Genomic DNA, 18,220 nt, shown 5'->3' with positions numbered 1-18,220 from the left:
CATTATCATTATTATCTGGCAGAAGGCAGGTTGAGGATGTGAGCCTGAGCTTAGGATGGTAATTATTAACATAACAGAGTTTGGGACATGCTAGCTAGCATTCATGAAGAAGTGGGAGAGTGACCCAAGAGTGGAATTTGTTGGGGCCTTGTAGTACTAATCAGCTCTGAGGCTTCAGTTGGAAAATTAGTAAATGAACTGCAGCCGTCTTACTACATCTAACTTCACATATGCAATAACTTTGGAAAGCTTGTTTTGGGCTCTCTCCTCACTGTCTGAACTCATTAGCCTATTTGCAGACTAGTCAGCTCCGTGCAGTACCATGCAGGGACTGGGAAAGGAAGGAAATGACGCCTCCTAAAGCAAGGGGCTGGCTTGTTCCTTTAGTCTTTTCTAAGCCGTGGAGGCCCCTAGATGTCTGTTGGCAAATTCCTCTACTTGGCAACCAGCAGCTGTTTAACAAAGATCAATGTATTAGTCAGTGGTGCTTATACTGACCACTCAGTTCCCAACCTCAGGGTTTGTTTAGAAATAGGTTAACTGATGGCTGGCTTGTTGAGTGTGGCACAAGGCCAATCTGTTTTCTGTAGTAGGTGCAGTAGAGGGTGTGGGGCCTCCCTTTGGCAGCCACAGTCATGAAGTCAGAGACCCTCCCCCCAAATCTGAAAATTACAGGATGAGGGAGACAGAGAAAAAGAGGAGATGGTTCCATTTCTTAGAATGACTTTATGGCTTATTTTCCTAATTTCAATGCTAATCACTTATTTCAATCAATTTCCATTGAATAGAGACTATTAGGTAACAAGTTCAAGAGAGATGTGTGCTTGTCTAACATAGCCCCACTATGTTTAATGAAGTTCTCACAGTGTTGTTTCTTGGGGCTGTTGTTTGCTACGCAGAATGGTCTTGTATCCAGAGACGCATAACTTACTTTATTCAACTGAATTTTCCATGGAAGTTGTCCAGCACTCCTCCAATTCTCAGGCCCTTTATCTGACAGTCTTTCTTCCTCTAGATAGTGGCTGGCAGTAACCCACAGCATGGAGGTTATATGCTGCACTTTTGAAAGAGGCTTGAATGGAGCCATTGTGCCCTGAGATGGTCTGCATGTTTCACTGCACAGAGAGCAGGGTGTAAAAAAGGCACCTTGTATGCAACTGTTGGCGAGGTTTGGGAATGAATTAAAATCTCCAGAAAGTCTGGGCAATGCTGTTCAGAGAAGCAATGAACCCTCTGGAAGTACTGTTAGCTCAGACATTCCAATGCGGTGAGGCATGAGGCAGCCTCAGGGACGGGGCTCCCTCCAGTCTCACTTAGAGAGGGAGTGATGGGGCGAGCAAAGGACATTGATCTGGACCTACTCTCTTTGCAGAGATTTGGGGAAGGCGCCCCTTTGTAGAATCAGATATGTTGATCATGACACTCAGGTTAACTTTCTTGCTTGGTGGACCTGATTTGCCTTGATTCCTAATGGTGTAATGACTCATTTGGAGGATTTGCTGTTAACATACACAAGCAGTTTGTAGCAATCTAATTCCCATGAATTCAGGAAAAGAAAAAAAAAAGCAACCACAAGTTTGGAGGCTCCAGGTGATTGATGATGCTTGATATTACTAAATCCATTAAATGAATTATAAAGTCATAATATAATACTGTTATGAAATAAATAATCCACCCTGTTTATTGTCGTGAAGCTATCTTTTTGCAGGCCTTTCTACTCACCTGTCCAGAACATGGGTAAATTGACACTTATTTCCCATGGTTCTAGGGCTAAAATCCTGAGTTCTTAACGAAGAAAGAATTTCCTCAGGGCCCTCTGCAAAGACCTTCCCAAACCAGCTCCAAAAAGAGGCAGTAATGTTACTTTTCATCAAAATCCTAGTGGTAAGAAAACAGCAAAAACAGTGTAAGGATCAGCTTGGCAGATTTTTCTTACGGGCAGAATTCTTTGGCTTTCTTAATACATTCTTGCTCCAGCTTCTCCTGTGCTCTGGAGGCTCCAAGGAGGGGAGATCACTTTTAAGAGGGACCTGAAAGAAAGGGCTAACCTGAACTGGAGGGAAGTGTGTGGGACGCAATAATACTCCAAATAGATGCTCAGGTACCGAGCAGGTACAGAGCAGGAGTGGGAGAGACATCCTGATGGGCGGTCCATACCATCGGGGGCATGTTGGGTTCCTCCAGTCATGGGGAGTATAGAAGATTTCTGTGTGAAGTTGTAGAAGACAAAGAATAATATGACTGGGCTATGAAGGATTTATTTGGTCCCGGGAGAGGACAGATGTTAGAGGACATGAGTTACAGAAATTGGTCCCGATTGAATGCGGGAAGAGGGGGTCAGTTCTAGGAAGGATCGCTCTTTAGAACAGGTAGAGAGGGATGGGGGTTGGGGCGGAGAAGAGAAGGATTTGATTTTTCTCCAAGACTCTGACTCTGTGGACTGGGCACAAAAACCGTGCCAGTGGCCCAGGGGACTTTGTGCAAAGCCTGTAGTTTCTGGCAGCTGTGAAAACGTCCAGATTTGCTTTAGGGACAAAGGAGCACTGGATTTAGGGTCCACAGACAGCAAAAGGAGTATCAGTGGATGGTGCTCAATAAATACCTACTAGATGAATGAATGGCAGTGCATTCCAGCCTCGGGACTGCCATCTACTAGCGTGACTTTGGCCAAGTCATTTAGCACCCGTAACCCTGTTTCCATATCTGCCAACCAGGGATGGAGTGGCGGGAGTAGTCCGAGATTAAACTCCCGCCACTGAGAGGTACAGAGTCCCCATCCTTCCTGGAGCCGGAGCCTGGGGACCCAGCAGCACTGTCGCCGGCTCCTTCTCGGGCCTGGGCCGAAGGATGACCATGGGGCACCGCGGCCAGGAGCTGGGCGGGGGTCTCCGCGGGCGGCCAGGGCGGGGGTGGCTGCCGGGTCCGCCCTCCGCGCCCTCCTTCCCCGCGCGGCCCAAGCCGGGGGCGGGCCCGGCACAAGCCGCTCCCCCCGGCGGCCCGGCGGCCCGCGGCGGCGCTCGCGGCCTCTCTCCGGGGCGGGCAAATTCTGGGAAAGCCCGGCCCAGGGCGGGGGCCCGCAGCCGCCCGCAGCCGCCCGCGCCGCACCGCCGCCGCCGCCGCCGCCGCCGCGGTCCGGACAGCGCGCACGGCTCGCTGGGCGCGGAGCTAGGGACGGCGCAGTGCAGCGCAGCTTGGAACACGGACGGCGGAGCCCCGCGGGCTCGCGCGCGGAGGGGCGGGCGCCCTGCTCTGTCCCCGGCCACTTGCCGGGCCCTGGAGCGCTGCTGGGTGTCGCTGACACTCAGTAGCCTGGACCCACGCCGCCAGTGACCGGCGCGCGGACGGCAGGTCCCAGAGGGTCTCTGCCCTTGGAAACGCGGGCGCGCCTGCCTGGCCAGAGGATGAAAGGTGAGGAAGCGGATCTATAGCTCGGTCCCCGAGGACTGGAGAAGGGGTGAGCTGGGCTGGACATCTCCCCGGGCTGCAGACGCGCCAGGGGGAGCAGCCAGGGCAAGCGTACCTGGTGTCCCCAGCCTCCCAGGGGGAACCTGTAAGTGCCTTTCTTCCTCCCTCCTTCAGATGTCGGCCTCAGGTCGCCACTTCGTGTTGGGTGCACGGTGTGGATGGAGGTGGCCAGAACAAAGAAGAAAAATAGAAGTCCTTGCTGTGGCGGGACCTACCAACAGTATTTCAATGAAAGTGTTCAAGAGATTGTTCCCGGAGAGATTTATCTAGATCAACTCCTAGGAAATACAGTTCTGGACCTGGTCCCACTGTAACTGGTAACTAGAAGAATGACAACGTCTCTTCCTCAGTCGAGGCCCATGTTAAGTGTACGGGTGTAAATTTGTTGAACCTTCCCCCTTCCCCTCACCTTTCTCTGTTGTTTAAGCCATGAGAAACTTTGTTCAATTGACTCAATCAGTTGTTCAGTTTAAGAAACAGAAATCATTTAATGATTTATCAACGTCATTTTAGATAATGAGCTCCCCTAATAGGTATAAGTAGGATTCATTTCGTTGAAAGATTTCATTTGCATATAGCTCATAATTTCAGCTGCATTATGCAAAAATTTCCTGTATAGGTTGTTTAGACCCCTACAGGTTTAATGTGCTTCCATAGGTTTCTTACGGGAACCTCTTGTAGGGATTGGGTGAGGACATGGCGGAAAATGGGCACAAGGAAAGTAATGCTGGACCCCAGGAAGGAGAAGGGTTGAAAGGTTGTCTTGGGATGCCATGACAGGTGATTCCACACAAGTGTCCAGTTGTCATTGCAGGAGAGGCAGACTATCCCTAGGTTATTGTATGCAACCATGTCTTAGAGAATACTTTCTGTAGAATGTCATCTGGAATGTCCTTTCCTCTTCTTGGGTGACTCTCCTCCCGAGTCACCCAGCCAGCCTTCACACTGATGAGTTCTGTTGTTGCTGTGAGGCTCTTCTACCCCATCCCGAAACAGCCTGCTCTGATTCTTCAGGGAACTTTCTATTCTTTACCTAGGAGATTTATATAGATGTCTCATTTTCCCTGCTGAAGGCATTTACTTTGACTTTCTTGGCACAAGTTTGCACCTAGAAGACTCTCTAGAAATAACTTTGGGCTGGTATTAAATGTTAAGACTTTGGTTCTACAACATAAATCTGCACTTTAGAGGAGATAATATAATTGAAAGGATTTAGAGAAATGTACGTATTTACCATTGGCGTCCTTCATTTACAGTCCCACAGGGGAAATTTTCCTTATGCCCTGGAGTGCCTACTGATCATCTTTGGTCCATGCCTTGGGATGGGATAAGAGGTGAGATTAAGTTGGCAGGACATTCTTCTAGTCCTTCTAGTAATACAAGCTCCTTGGGTGTGCTCCAAGTTTGACCTTTGTCATTAAAAATTTTGTACTCAAGTGGGTTGTGGTGAAGTTAGATTCCAATGAAGGTAGTTGGTTTTCTTTTTCCATTTGCAGTGACTCTTAGTTACATATTTCTCTGGACTATTTTTTGTATACTTAAAATTGTTTGGTGTGCAGTTTTTTACAGCTTTCTAAATTAGTAAAGGAAAAATGAAAGGGACTGTGTGTGTGGTGAAAGAATTGTCTAGGCAGAGAACAGGGGATGTTCCCCATACCTGGGCAAAAGGAAGGATTTGTACTGAGCAAGGCTGTTCTGCAATCTGTATAGGACAACGGCTGTTTCAGTCCTGGCTTCTTCTTTCTCTGCCAGGGCTACCTCTGCTGTGAACAGCAACAACAGCAACAATAACAAATAGAAACCTCACAGCTTCTGGTTCAGAGGAGAATCACGGAGGAAGCCAGGAAAAAAGGAAAAAAAAAAAAAAAAACCAAAAACCACTAAAGCTCTGTGTGTGAATTTGTTTGGTGAAGCTGTTTTCTTCCTTGGCATCTAGTTGAGATCTTTGGCATTGAGCAAGTAGGAGTTTGGTTGGGAGGAGGGAATTTGGTGTTTGGGGAGCATGGTGCTACTATAGGAGGTCTAGAGGTATTGATGGGACTTAGGGAAGTATGTGGCCCAGTTAATGTGGAGTCCAGAACAGGAGAGTTGGAAATGGGGAGTTGGAAATGGGGAGTGGGGAGTGGAGAAGGAGGAAGAAGATATAAAAGATGCACATTACTATGGGCCAACCATGGGGCCGGGCAAGGAAGACAATATTCACCAGCATCATGTGATCCTCTCTGCTTCCTGGATGCAGAACACAGGCTTGTTGTTATTCGATTCTAATTCAGCTGTGTTATGACTTAAATAGGTTTTCTTGGGCCAAATTGAAAAAAAACAGTCCTCTATAGCTGTACTGTCCAATATGGTAACCACTAGCCACACATGTCTATTTACATTTAAATGAGTTAAAATAATGAAATTAGTTACATTTCAAGTACTAGTTACATGTGGCTAGTGGCTTCTATCCTGGACAGAACAGATACAGAACATGTCTGTCATCTCTGAAAGTCCTGCCCTAGGGGAAGAGTTAATGCCTAGTCAACTCCCAGGTGAACTGGTTTCCAAACCAAATTTAGTCATAAATTTAAAGTTTCCTGTTACTAATCCCCTAGAGAGTCTATAAGAAGTTATTGATAACACTTAAATTTGCTACATGCTGGGCACTGTTCCAAACACTTTACATCTATTAACTCATTTAATTCTTATGACATTAGGCAGTAAATTCTAGAGGTCTGATCCCTTGCCTATAATTCTCTGATAATAGTAACCCTCAAAAACTGAGGCTTTCTCAAGTTTGGCAACAAAACTTGGTCTACACTGATGTAAGGTTATAACAGTCTTTACTTTTCTCACCTGATGACAACTATTCATACATTTTTCCTTCAGAAAAAAACGGGCATGCTTGACTTGCTGCAGATCCCATGGGAGGGGTGTTATGTAATATAGGGCATGTGTACCCTCTTACTTTTGCAGACTCTAAACATTTCTGAATTGAGCTGGTTTTTCGGTTTCAGATAGGGAATGTGGACTTCCATTATCATACCCGTTTTGAAGATGTGAAAATGGAGGCACTGAAAGGTTAAGTAACTTGCGTAAAGTTATGGCAAGAAAGTGCCAGCAGTCCAGATTTAGTCAAAGCAGGCTGACTCCAGAGTCTACTCCCTTGACCCTTGTGTTATCCTGTATCTGCCTCTTGGCTTATGATCCCAAACAAATGACTGTGTGAAACCTAATAGCTTTAACTCAGCTCATTGGAAAGTTTCAGATAAGGCCATACCAACTGGTTTAGCAGTTGAGGTTTTGAAAGCTATGGCTAGTTAAGTCACCATAATAGGCATGCTTAGCAATTGTTTAGCTTGTCCTTTCCACCCTGTGCCAACCACACTGGGTTTTGAGCCTCTTGTGGCACTGTAGATACTGGTAAGAAAAGAGGTCATCATTCATTGCTGATACTGGTGCAACCACTGGGTGATGTTGAAACCTGTGTCGCATGGGGGCTTTCATACTCATACTTCTGTGATGAAGGGAGGAGCAGATGGGTTAGTCCTGTTATAGACAAAGTGAATTACAGATGGGTCATTCTGGTAGCCCACAAGGTTCTGAGCCTTCCTGGCATGGTTTCAGAGGGTCTGGATCCATCTGACTCAGGATCCAGCCTCTCCAGGAATTCATATTCATGAATTCTTCTTTTCTTTTATAAGGTAACCTCAGGGTTCTAGGGACAGGAGTGGACTTTTTACTTTCCTTCTTCCTATCATATAGTGGCAGGCCTTTTCTTACATTTGAAGAAGCTATTGGCTAACCCCAAAGTTTCTCCTTTGAGTATGAGAACATATTCTGGATGCTTCGCCATTTGTGTGTTGCTTTTAGCATGGGCTCTGCAGGACTCTGTTTCTCTGTAACAGGGAGCATGTGTACCTCTTGTGGCACAATCTTAAAGTCCCCAAATGGTCTTGGTGTCTGCTTCTCACCAGTTACCATGGCTTAAAGACACTCTATTGGTGAAATACAAATATTCTAGAGTTAACTTTACCTGCGTTTACTTAGACTTTACTAGCTGTATAACCTTGGACATGAAATTAAGAGTTTTGTAAGACAGTAAAAATTATTTTGCAAGGTTGCTATGAGGCCTGAGTGAGGTAATTCACGTAAACTCACAATTTACAGAGTGCTAGGCACATAGTAACCATGCTAAAAGTTAATTACTATGTTACTGTTCTTTTACCGTGGGCCTACGCAAGTCTTGCCCGTCTGCAGTTTTAGGCTTTGGGGAGGTATACATGGTAGGCCAAAGATGTTCAAGTTGAAATCCCTGGAACCTGTGACTATTTTATTTTATAAGACCAAAGGGACTTTGCAGATGTGATTAAATTAAACATGTTAAATTTTGAGATTATCTTGGATTTCTGAGGGGGCCCATTCTAACCAGAGTCTTTATAAGAAGAAGACTAAAGGATCAGTCAAAATAGTGGAAGGTAGTATGAGTGGTATGTAAAGAGGTCAATGAGTACAGGCAGCCTGCTGCAGCGTGGCTGAGTGATAGAGTGCTTGCCTACCATATGTGAGGTCCTGGGATTAATCCTTAGCATTAGGGGAAAAAAAAGAAGTGGAAAAGGTAAGAAAATAAATTCTTTGCTAGAGCCTCCAGAAGGAGCCAGCCCTACCAATCCATTTTAGACTTTTTATTTCCAGGACTGTAAGATTAAAACAAACAAACAAACAAACAAACAAAACTATATTATTTAAACCACTAAGTTTGTGGCAATTAGTCATGGCATAGGAAACTGGTACAGCATGGAAGGGAAAAGGGAGCGTGGTTAGGACTGACATTAAAGCTACCAAAATAAGAGAACAGTAAGCTAGCATTTAGCAAGACCTTTGTTCTAGGCACTATTTAAGCATTTTATTTGTATTAACTTGTTTCATCCCCATAATTATCTTCTAAGGTAGGTAGTGTTAGCATCTGAACATTCCAGAATGGGATCATGAGGCACTGAGGTTAAATAACCTGCCCAAAGTTGCACAGCTAGTACAGGTAGAGCTGGGCTGTGGGTCCAAGCAATATGGTGCTCTTAACCATGACTGACACAATACCCAAATGCAGGCATTTCTGATGAGCCTGACATTATCAGCCCCTGATGTTCTTGTATGTGAAGAAAAGACCAAATTTGAATGGGTGAGAAGGGCAGTGTAGTTAATTGTTTTTGTTTTCCCCAAAGGTCTGTTTATGGAAGCCCTTCCTATCTCACAGTGTGCCTGGCCAGCTTGCAGTGGGAGTTTCTGGCTGGGGTTGCAGGGCAGCCCTGCTCCCACCTCTGTTCCTGCGGAGCCTCCCTCCTCACCACAGACTGCTGGCCCTGGCGCCCCGCTGGCTCTGCTCCCCACCTCTGCCTGTTTATTGGATTTGCCTCATTCCTGACTCTCCCTCCAGCCCTGAATTCCACCTCCTTTTGGCCCCTCTGGTGCTCACACTGGAGTTGGTTCCTGAATGGGGTCGTCAGGGCCTCCATGAGGGTGAATGGGGATGTTTTTGCCTTTTCATTTGATTTCCCAGGCAACTGTTGGTGTTCTAGCTGTGTTTCTTTTGTCCCTCAAGCACGTAATTCTGAGTGATAGGTTTGGATCAAGGGTTTTCAAACTGTGTTCCAGGAGGGTTTGGGCCTCTGGAGGGCAAGGGAGATGCTGGCCATGAAGATCTCAGCCCTTCACTCTGCTCCTGAGGAGCAGCCCACTATTACTGTTTTATATATTAGGGCTCTGCCTTAAATTTTGCATGAAAGAAAGGTCCTATCATTAAAGACCTTAAAGGAGTTTGAAAAGAATTACAATCAAAGTTAAGGCACTATATGTATGACCTGTAGCCCACAAACTTGGATTTGCAAGAAACCTAACTCTAGATTTTCCCTAATTTCATTTTACAAGTTTGGGATCTGGAGCCAGGTTGTTTGGATTTGTTTAGATCCTGGTTCCACTGCTTATAATTTGTATGGCCTTGTGTAAGACACATGGCCTAAATGTCCTAATCTACATAACAGAGGAAGAATAGTAGTACCTATCTAGTAAGTTGTGAGAATTAAATGAGATCATGTAAAGGGCTTAGAACACTACCTGATATAAAATAAGAATTTGGGCTGGAGGCTTGGCTCAAGTGGTAGAGTACCTGCCTAGCAAGGATGAAGCCCTGAGTTCTGTCACACACACACACACACACACACACACACACACACACACACACACACACACTAACAAATATTAGCCTCTGTGGTCATTTTTATTGTTATTGAGACTCTCAGTGTCATGGCAGAAAAATAATTTAGCCTCATCTCTTCATGGGCTCTCCTCCCCCGCTTTCTGGGGAGTGTTGCAGCTAGAGATCTTACTTTGCTCTCCTTGCCTGCCCACCCACCACTCAGATGCCCATTGTCTCTGACAGAGGACTTCAGGTGTAATGACACCCATCTGCTTTTGAAAGGACCAGGAACTGTACCTCCCTGGAGCTTCTGAGAGCTCATTGCCTTCTGCTCAGAAGTAGAACCTCTCCTGCTTTCATGGCTGACAGGACATTTCTTTCCTCCTCTGCGTCCCACCCTCCCACTAGCTATTAGGGCTTGGGATGGGAGGGACACAGTGAAGCTTGTCTTTCTCCCTCCCAGCTTCTGTTCCAAATTTGTAATATAATATACTCTTAATACCCTTGATTCTACCATTAGGGCATAAGCTTTAAAAAAGACTAATAGGTCTCTTTTCCTGCCCATGACATCCCTCTTTTGAGGCCATGAGCACTGGGTGTCTTACTTGAATGGAGGAAGAGGAAAGTACCTGGGGAAAACAAAACGTAAACATGGACACTGTGGCCAGTACCAGCCAGTCATTATCAGCCAGGGTATTATCAGTTGTATCTGTCCAAAACCTGTTATCTTTCTGTGTTTGGTTGTGACATTGCTGCAGGCCCTGTAGCTGGGTGGTAATCTTCAGATATGTGAAATCTTCAGACTAATACTAGTGAAAGGTCTCCTTCAGAGGGGCCGACTGTGGATGCACCCAAGTCCAGAATGCTAACAGAACTCAGTTAGTATTTGTGTATTTTTATCGCTTGGTAGGAACAGCTACATAATGATAAAACAGTAAAGTTGCTGTATTCAGAATTAAAAAAGAGGCAGAAGCTAGGAGAGACTGTTTTGATGACTTCATTTTAGGTTTAAACTATATAATATTACTGACTATGGAAAATACAGGGAATGGAAAAAAATCATTTGGGAAAAACACATGTGACCAAGTACATGCTATGCACGTCTGGGATTAAAATATCATATAACACAGTTTAATTTGGCTATCACTGGAGTTGTTTCAAGTTACTGTCCTTTCTAAAGAAAGTTTCAATTTGCTTGTTGTTATACATAACACTGACTCAGATTTCATTGATGAACATTTTTTCGCCTGTGAAATGTTTGCCTGGAAGAATTGAAGAACTGTCTATTAGCCTGTTTTGTCAATCTCTATGAGGTGGATAAAATTCACAAAAGTTAAACACTTTTGGCATGAAATTTTATTCCCTACTGTACTCCCCAAAGGCAGAGTGAATTTGGATGACTGGGCAGAGCTTAAGCCGCTTTGTTAACTGCTAGGGTCTGAGCTGATTCACTTCTCTGCTGCTCAGCAATCTAATTCACCCCTAATTTAGCCTGATCTACTGTGTTTGAGGGTTTTTTTTTTCATTTGTGGCTTGGGCACAGTTTTAAAATTCACAGTGGTAGGGATTGGTAAAATTAGAGGTAGTTGTGAAAGAAGTATACTCAATTATTGTTTGAATGTAAGAGAGGAAGACGAGAGATTCTTGAGCTAAAAGCTAATCTCCAGTGCTGTCAGAGCAACACAGTGGACCAACAACCTTGCGTGTTGTCTGGTGACATCTCTTGGATCTAGGTTTTTGACTGCCTGTGCTGACTGAGAATGGCTTGGGCTTCTCCAGTGCCAAGTAATGGGATGGCTGATGACAGGTGATGGGTGTTCCTGTCTGTAGGCAGGCAAACCCAGATCAAATTAGTCGCAGAGGATGAGAGAGAGTGTTGTGGCTTATTTCTAGACATGCGATACATTTCTAAAGAACTCTCACCATCTAAGCAGTTAAGTATAAAACATGACACCTATTTAGAAAATGCTAGTTGAAAAAAACATTAACCCCAAACATCATTTTCACAACAAAACTCTATATTTTATCTTTTAATTGCTAATGCTGATGTTGTGCATCTGTTTATGATGTATTGATTTTTTACTGTATGTTATGTCATCCAATAATCAGAATTGAAGACTGGAAAGGAGAGGGATCCAAGATTGGCCCTCTCGCTTTGAGAGTTAAAGGGACTGGTCTCAAAGAGACTCAAAGGCTTGTTCAGAGCTCCTAGCTGGAGAGAGGTAGGACTGGACTTCGTTTTTTTCTCACACAAAATTGAGATTTTTTTGCATAAATACATTTTATATAATTTTGGATTCTGGATTCCTCACTTCGTATTCTGTCATGAAGAGGTTCCTAAGTCATTGAATGTTCCCAAATCTTTATTTCAGTGGTTTGGTCTTATTCTTCATGTGGTTCTACAAAGGGTTTACCCACTCCCTTGTTGGATATATAATGACTTATCCCCAGGTTTCTCTCTAACTCACCATTGTCCAGATCTTTAATTCTCTCTGTGTGCATTGGGTTTGTTTGTTTTAGACAGGGTCTTGCTGTGTTGCCCAGGCTGGTCTCAAACTCAGGCTCAAGCAGTCCTTCCTCCTCAGCCTCTCAAGTAGCTGGGATTACAGGTATGAACCATCATGTTTGACCCTAATTCTTTCTTCAGCACAGATTCCTGGGAGTGAAATCACTAGTTTAAAGGGAACTTTTTGAGAGACTCCTGATAGTGTTGGCAAAAATGCCCTACCAATTTGTACTTTTACTAATGATATTCTAAAGCAGTCTTTCCAAGTGATTTTTCAGTGACAGATACCAGTTTTTCAGTAATATCTCTTTTCATTTTTGTCAATTTGACAAGCAAGCTTGACATTTCATACTTTGAATGTATATTTCTTTGATTAATAGTTATGGAAAATATTTTTATATATCTTTCATCAATTTGCTTTTTGTTGGTTAATTGTTTAATCTTGTTCTTTGCTCTCTCTCCTTCCTTCCTCCTTTTTTCTTTCTATTCTTTTTTTCACTTAAGACCTCTCAATGAATTAAAGATAAAGAGATAGCATCATTTCAGTGTGTTTCTTTTCTTATCTTTGGCATTTGATGCCTTTTTTTCCCAACTATGATTTTTCCCGATTACCAATTAATACAAGTGAATTTTGAATAACTTGGAAGCTAGTGAAAAGCACAAGAAAAAAGTTAAATATTAATTAACTATTATGTTTCAAAATGTTTATCATACTTTTTAATATCTAGAAAAATTTTAAACTTTGTTAAAAATGATCATTAAATGATGATTATTAAAATGATAACTATTTCTCTGGCCTTACATTTGTAGCATTTAGGAGGATCATGAGCCAAGTTCAGCTTGTGCTACAGTGCCAAGGTCATGTCTCAGAAAAAGAAACAAAAATGTGTACCCTTATGTATTTCTATGATTAACTATATTTTTAGCCTTTTAGTCTTATAGTTATACTCAGTATTTATAATCAGTTTTCAAATGCACATATAAATATATTTGGTGCATAAAAATATGTCTGAAAATAAACTGAGTTAAATACTTAACTTGCTTTCAAAATATTTAATTTATAAAATTCCTATATTATTTATTGTCTAATCCTAGAAGATTCCTAATCACATATTATATTGTAAAGTCAGTTTAGGTCTAAGGTGTTTGTCCATTAATTCTTTCTTCTTTCTGTTTTTGAGATAGGGTCTCACTGTGTAGCCCACACTGTACTTGAATTTGCAAGCCTCCTCCTCAGCTTCCTGAGTGTGGAGATTACGGCTGTGCACCTCCATCAGTCTGTTAGTTCTTAAATGAGTATCACACTATTTTAGTTTTGTTAGCCTTTAACATATGTCAGTATTTCACAGGGCAATTTTTGTTATACTTTTTCAGATTTCTTTATTTATTCTTGCAAATTAAAGTTTGAGGTAATTTGTCAAAATCTCAGAAATCCATTGCAATTCTGGTTGGGATTATAATAATTGTTCCTGAGTTAATATGTATTTAATCTTTCCATCCAGGAGTATTTCTTGACTTATGCAAATGTTTTTATAACTCTGTTAAGTTTTGTAAAATTATTCATATTAGTCCTATCTTTTTATACTCATTTTTTGAAATGTGTTGTATTTTCTACTTAATCAACCTATTTTTGTATTAGATTCTCCTCATCCTTGTAAGTAGCCTTGTAAGTTATCCACAATGATTATTTCACTTTTGAATCAGACATTTCAGACTACTAATAACTGAAGGTGTAGATATTAGGTCTCTATTTTATTCCTGATTTTAACAATTGCTTTTTATATTTACCAGTAAGTACGATCTTGGCTTTTGGTTTAAAATAGTTTAAATCACTTTGGGCAAGTAGAATTGTGTTCTAGATTTAAAAAACAGGAGTTGAATTTCATCAAATGCCAAAAATGTTGCTTTGAGGTGATTGTGAGCTTTTTTCACATTTGATCTACTGCTGCGTTCTATCATGTTAACAAACTTACTATCATGAAACCATGTTTGTAATCCTGTTGTGGCAGTTGGTTATCATTTTGTTAATGTATTATGTCTCTAAGGTAGTGACATTAATCTAGGACCCATTTAGATTTTACTCTGGATTTAAATAAAAATAGCCCTATTTTAGCTCTGGTCATCAGAGGCCAGACTTAAAATTACATTGCTGCTTCTGAATGTGCATAGATTGAATTTCAGAAGACTGCTGGTGCTTTCCTAAGAGTAAGGGGCTGCTTCAGATGGGTGAAGGGACTGGGGCCTTGGTTTCTGTGGGAGGTAGTCAGGAGATTGAAGTGCACTCTGTGGATTAGGTAAGTAGACTCTTGGAAGAAGTGTTGCTGTTAATCAAGGGTAACCTCTAAATTTGCCTTTCTGTGAGATGAAAATGGAATGTCTTTTTTTTTCTCCTCAAATGAGGACATTCTTTCTTTGTGTGCCTCACAAGACAGGCAGAATCAGAACTCTACTATTAGCTGATTAGACACTATTCTTGAGGCCTGGAGTGTGGACCTCCTTTTCTGGAGTGAAAAAAATGTTAAAGAATAAAGAAGTAAGCCTGAAAGACAGAGCTGGGCTACCTTTGAGTCTAGTAGCAATTGAATTCAATGTCAAGTTTTAGTTTGGATGTAAGGTGAAATGAAGTGTTCCTAAAGAATACGGAAAGGAAACAAGAAAGCAGTATGAAACTTAAAAAAATTAAATGCCAAATACATTGAAACTGACCTATAGGTTCTAGAAACTGACCTGAAAGTTTAGCTACTCTGTTGGTGTCTTTGTGGAGAAGTTAAGAATAGTCATGTTCTAAGTTGCAAGGCCTTCCATGTCACTAGCTCCTCATTTTTTTCCTACAGTTTTTTCAAATATATTTTCTCATTCATCAAAACTCATCCATCTAGCAGTCATTTTGAGTCACTCCTATGTGTCAGGGATTAAGCTGGATGATGAGGACTCTGTTAAGCCAGATCCTCACGGCTACTGCCCTCCTGAGCTTATTCGAACCAGATGATATTGACAGTTTCTTGTGAAACAAGATGTTGCTACATCTGTCTCCTTCTCACTATTTCAGATATTTGTTTATTTATGGGAGGGTAGTGTAAAGCATAAAAAGAGAAGAATCATTGATAAGTTGTAAATTTGATAGCACTTTGCTAAAGGGACTTGATAAAAACTCTGTGACTTGACTCATGGGAAAGTGGTTTCTGTTGCTGCTACCTCATTTTTTCCTTTCTGAAGAAATTACTTTTCAGCTTGAAGAATTCTGGGCATAAGGACTGCTGGGACTGAGGCAGCACACTCCAAGCGTAAGACTACATGGTTCAGGGGGAGGCAGTGAATACTCACCTTGTGACCAGGTCTACTCAGTGCAAAGGCACTGGGAGCATCCCAGGGCGTTGGATGTTGTATTGAGGAAACCTTTAGAGTTCATCTGGAGTAACTGGTTCACATAAATGCTCTGCTACTGATTTATTGCTTTTTGAAATTGAATACTTTGATTGGTTCTAGAATGAGGATGTTTACTGTGTTCTAACTCTATACCCAAGATTTGCCATCGGTGATCTTTTAGTTCACTTAAGGAGTCAGGGTACAAATACCTAAAAATGTCAATGTGCTTACCAAGAAGTCTCTGTCCCAGCAAGCTGTTAAATGGCTTGAATCCAGGAGAGGGAGCTCTGGTTGGGGTTTTCTGATTCAGAGCATAGGGTGTGAATAAGGCAGGGTGTCAACAGGCAGGGTGTGACTGGATGAAAAAGTCTTCCTCTTGGGGAAGAGGTAGAACAATCCTTAGAAAGCTGTTCACAGAAAAGTAGCAGTTGTCCAGGTGGGCAGGGTCTCCTCTAGGCCTTCTCTTTTCTTATTTACTCCCACTAGTTGAGTTATACCTTTACACCCATGATTCCAAGCTTCTTAGCAAACCCTGCCTTACTCCTGAGCTCCAGATCAACATATCCAGTTGTCTGCATGCATCTCCCTAGAACTTGTATCCCAAACTGAACTCAGTGTTTTCCCAAACCTGTTTCTCCTGTGTTCTCCATTGTAGTGAAGACAACCTTTGTCAATCTACTCACCAAGGCTGGAAACCTCACTTCCATCGTGTTCATGGCTTCTTAGCATTGGGGGCTTCTCCCTCCTAGTCTTACCACATCCTGCTGCCTTCTGTTTTGATGCCTGTCTTTCCCAGGTGACTATGTGCTCCATGAACCTGAGGCAGGGGCTTTTATTGGTTGCTCATTTCTGGTTTCTACAGCCCTTGTACATATTAAGCCTGCAACAAAGGTAATAAGTATATATTGATGAATTGTATGAATAGAAATCCCTATCCATTCTACCTCCTAAATATCTCTCTAGTCAGGCAGGCCTGGGTTTGGTCCAGCTTTGCTGTTTACTGAAAGAGTGGCCTTGATTAAGCTGTTTGTAAAAATATACTTCAAGATAATTTCTAATTTATATATTAAACTAGTTTTAATCTCTCTGTATATCAATTTCTGAATCTATAAGGTAGATATAATTATAGTACCCACCTCATAGGATTTTAGTAAGGATTAAATGAAATAGAGGACATGAAATTCATTACTGTGTACTGTTTTTAATATGTGAACTGGTCTGTTGTTACAGAGCTAGGATGTGGAAGGTCTTCTATGCAGATTAAGAGGTGGGATTGGAGCTAGGATGTGGAAGGTCTTCTATGCAGATTAAGAGGTGTGTGATTTATCTTTTAAAGGTAAGAATCTGTGAAAGATTCCAACTGTGTGGCAGAAAAACCATGAGCTCTAAAATTGACAGGTAGGTTCAGATCAACACTCTACCAGTGAATAGCTATGAGGTTTTTCACACATTACCCAGCCATTCTCAACTTCAGTTTCAAAATCTCTAAACCTGGGGTAACAATACCTTTTACCAAGGTTGTTGTAAGGTATAAATGAGATGCATCTAATACTTAAGTTTTTTAAAGTTATTTTCTTTACTGAAAAGTGCTGAATTGCCTGGGAAAGAGGTCTATAGCCAGAGCCTTGTTCTCGGATCAGCCCACTTTAACATTTTTATCAGATACTTGGACAAGGCATAAAGCCATATTTCCCAAATTTGCAGATGATTCAAAGCTAGGAAGATAGCTGATATAATAGGAGATACGATGGAGGCTAAAAGTGACCTGAGTGTGCTGGAATTTTGGTCCTTCACCCAAAAGGACAAAGCAATCAAGGGCAAGATCACTTGAAGGTAATTCTTCTAGTCTAGGCCATGTGTGAAAAGTATGTGAACTTGATGGGGTCAGTGGCAATAGAATCGAATTTACAGTAAAGAAGAACCTTTGAGAGCAATCATCACACGCTAAAAATTAACTGAATATTTGGAGAAGGGGTTGTAGAAAAAGAGGGCTAGAGATGACTAAGAAGTTTCCTTTTTGGGTTCCTGGGAAAAAAGAGGTGCCAGCTAATAGGAAGGAGGAAGTTAGGCAGAAGAGCAGAATTGGGAACAGGAGTCTGGCTTTGTGCATGGTGTGTTGGCTCTATCCAACAGGATGTTGGAAAGTTAGTACTGTAGTGTGAAGGAGTGGCTGTGTCTGGAAAGAGGCATTTGGGAGCCATCCATCGAGGTGATAGTTGAAGCTGTGGGTGGGAGGGTATGGGATGATTGAGGAGTGGCTGCTGCTACTCGGAATCATTAGCATTGTTGGCCCTAACTTGAGATAAGCAGGATAAATAAACCCTTGCCCAAGTGGGAACTAGTCCTACTGCTTTCCTGGTGCTATTTAACTCATTAAAGCCAAGTTCAGCAGGATGAAAAACATCTCATGTAAGAATTTCAGGTTTAAAAAATTAGATACTTGATTTATTTTCTATCATATAAACTGTATGTGGATACATTCTTGTTTGCAAAGAATATAAACACTACAGATAGAGTAAAACACTCCCCCTCCCCATTAACCCCCATCTAATCCTACTTTTTCAAGAGTGGTGACTGTTACTCAATTTGTTGAATATTCTTAGAGGCTTTTTTCTATGCATTTATATTGTTAATGCACACATGCACATGAAGGTACACTTTTGTTTTCCTGTGGATGGTTTTATTTTCTTTTACATTAGTAAGTTCAT

General features: G+C 42.1%; 1 protein-coding gene across 8 annotated transcripts in view; it reads left to right on the top strand.

Moving 5' to 3' along the window:
* The window catches only part of Plce1 (phospholipase C epsilon 1), a 363,378-nt gene that overhangs the window by 65,493 nt on the left and 279,665 nt on the right, over window positions 1-18,220 (top strand). For 4 of the 8 annotated variants that reach the window (XM_020156649.2, XM_074078734.1, XM_020156648.2 and 1 more), the window contains exon 1: window positions 3,203-3,408. The exons of 2 other annotated variants lie outside the window; for them this stretch is intronic. The gene's annotated coding sequence lies outside the window, so the exon portion shown is untranslated. Of the gene's footprint in view, window positions 1-3,201; window positions 3,409-18,220 lie in introns of those variants that run through there. 2 more of the 8 variants (XM_074078737.1, XM_074078736.1) reach the window with 1 other exon arrangement.

This window comes from Castor canadensis, chromosome 7 (genome assembly GCF_047511655.1).
Source record: "Castor canadensis chromosome 7, mCasCan1.hap1v2, whole genome shotgun sequence".
Lineage (NCBI taxonomy): Eukaryota > Metazoa > Chordata > Mammalia > Rodentia > Castoridae > Castor > Castor canadensis.
The sequence above is the reverse complement of the archived record's forward strand: the minus strand, read 5'-3'. Positions and strand labels throughout refer to the sequence as shown.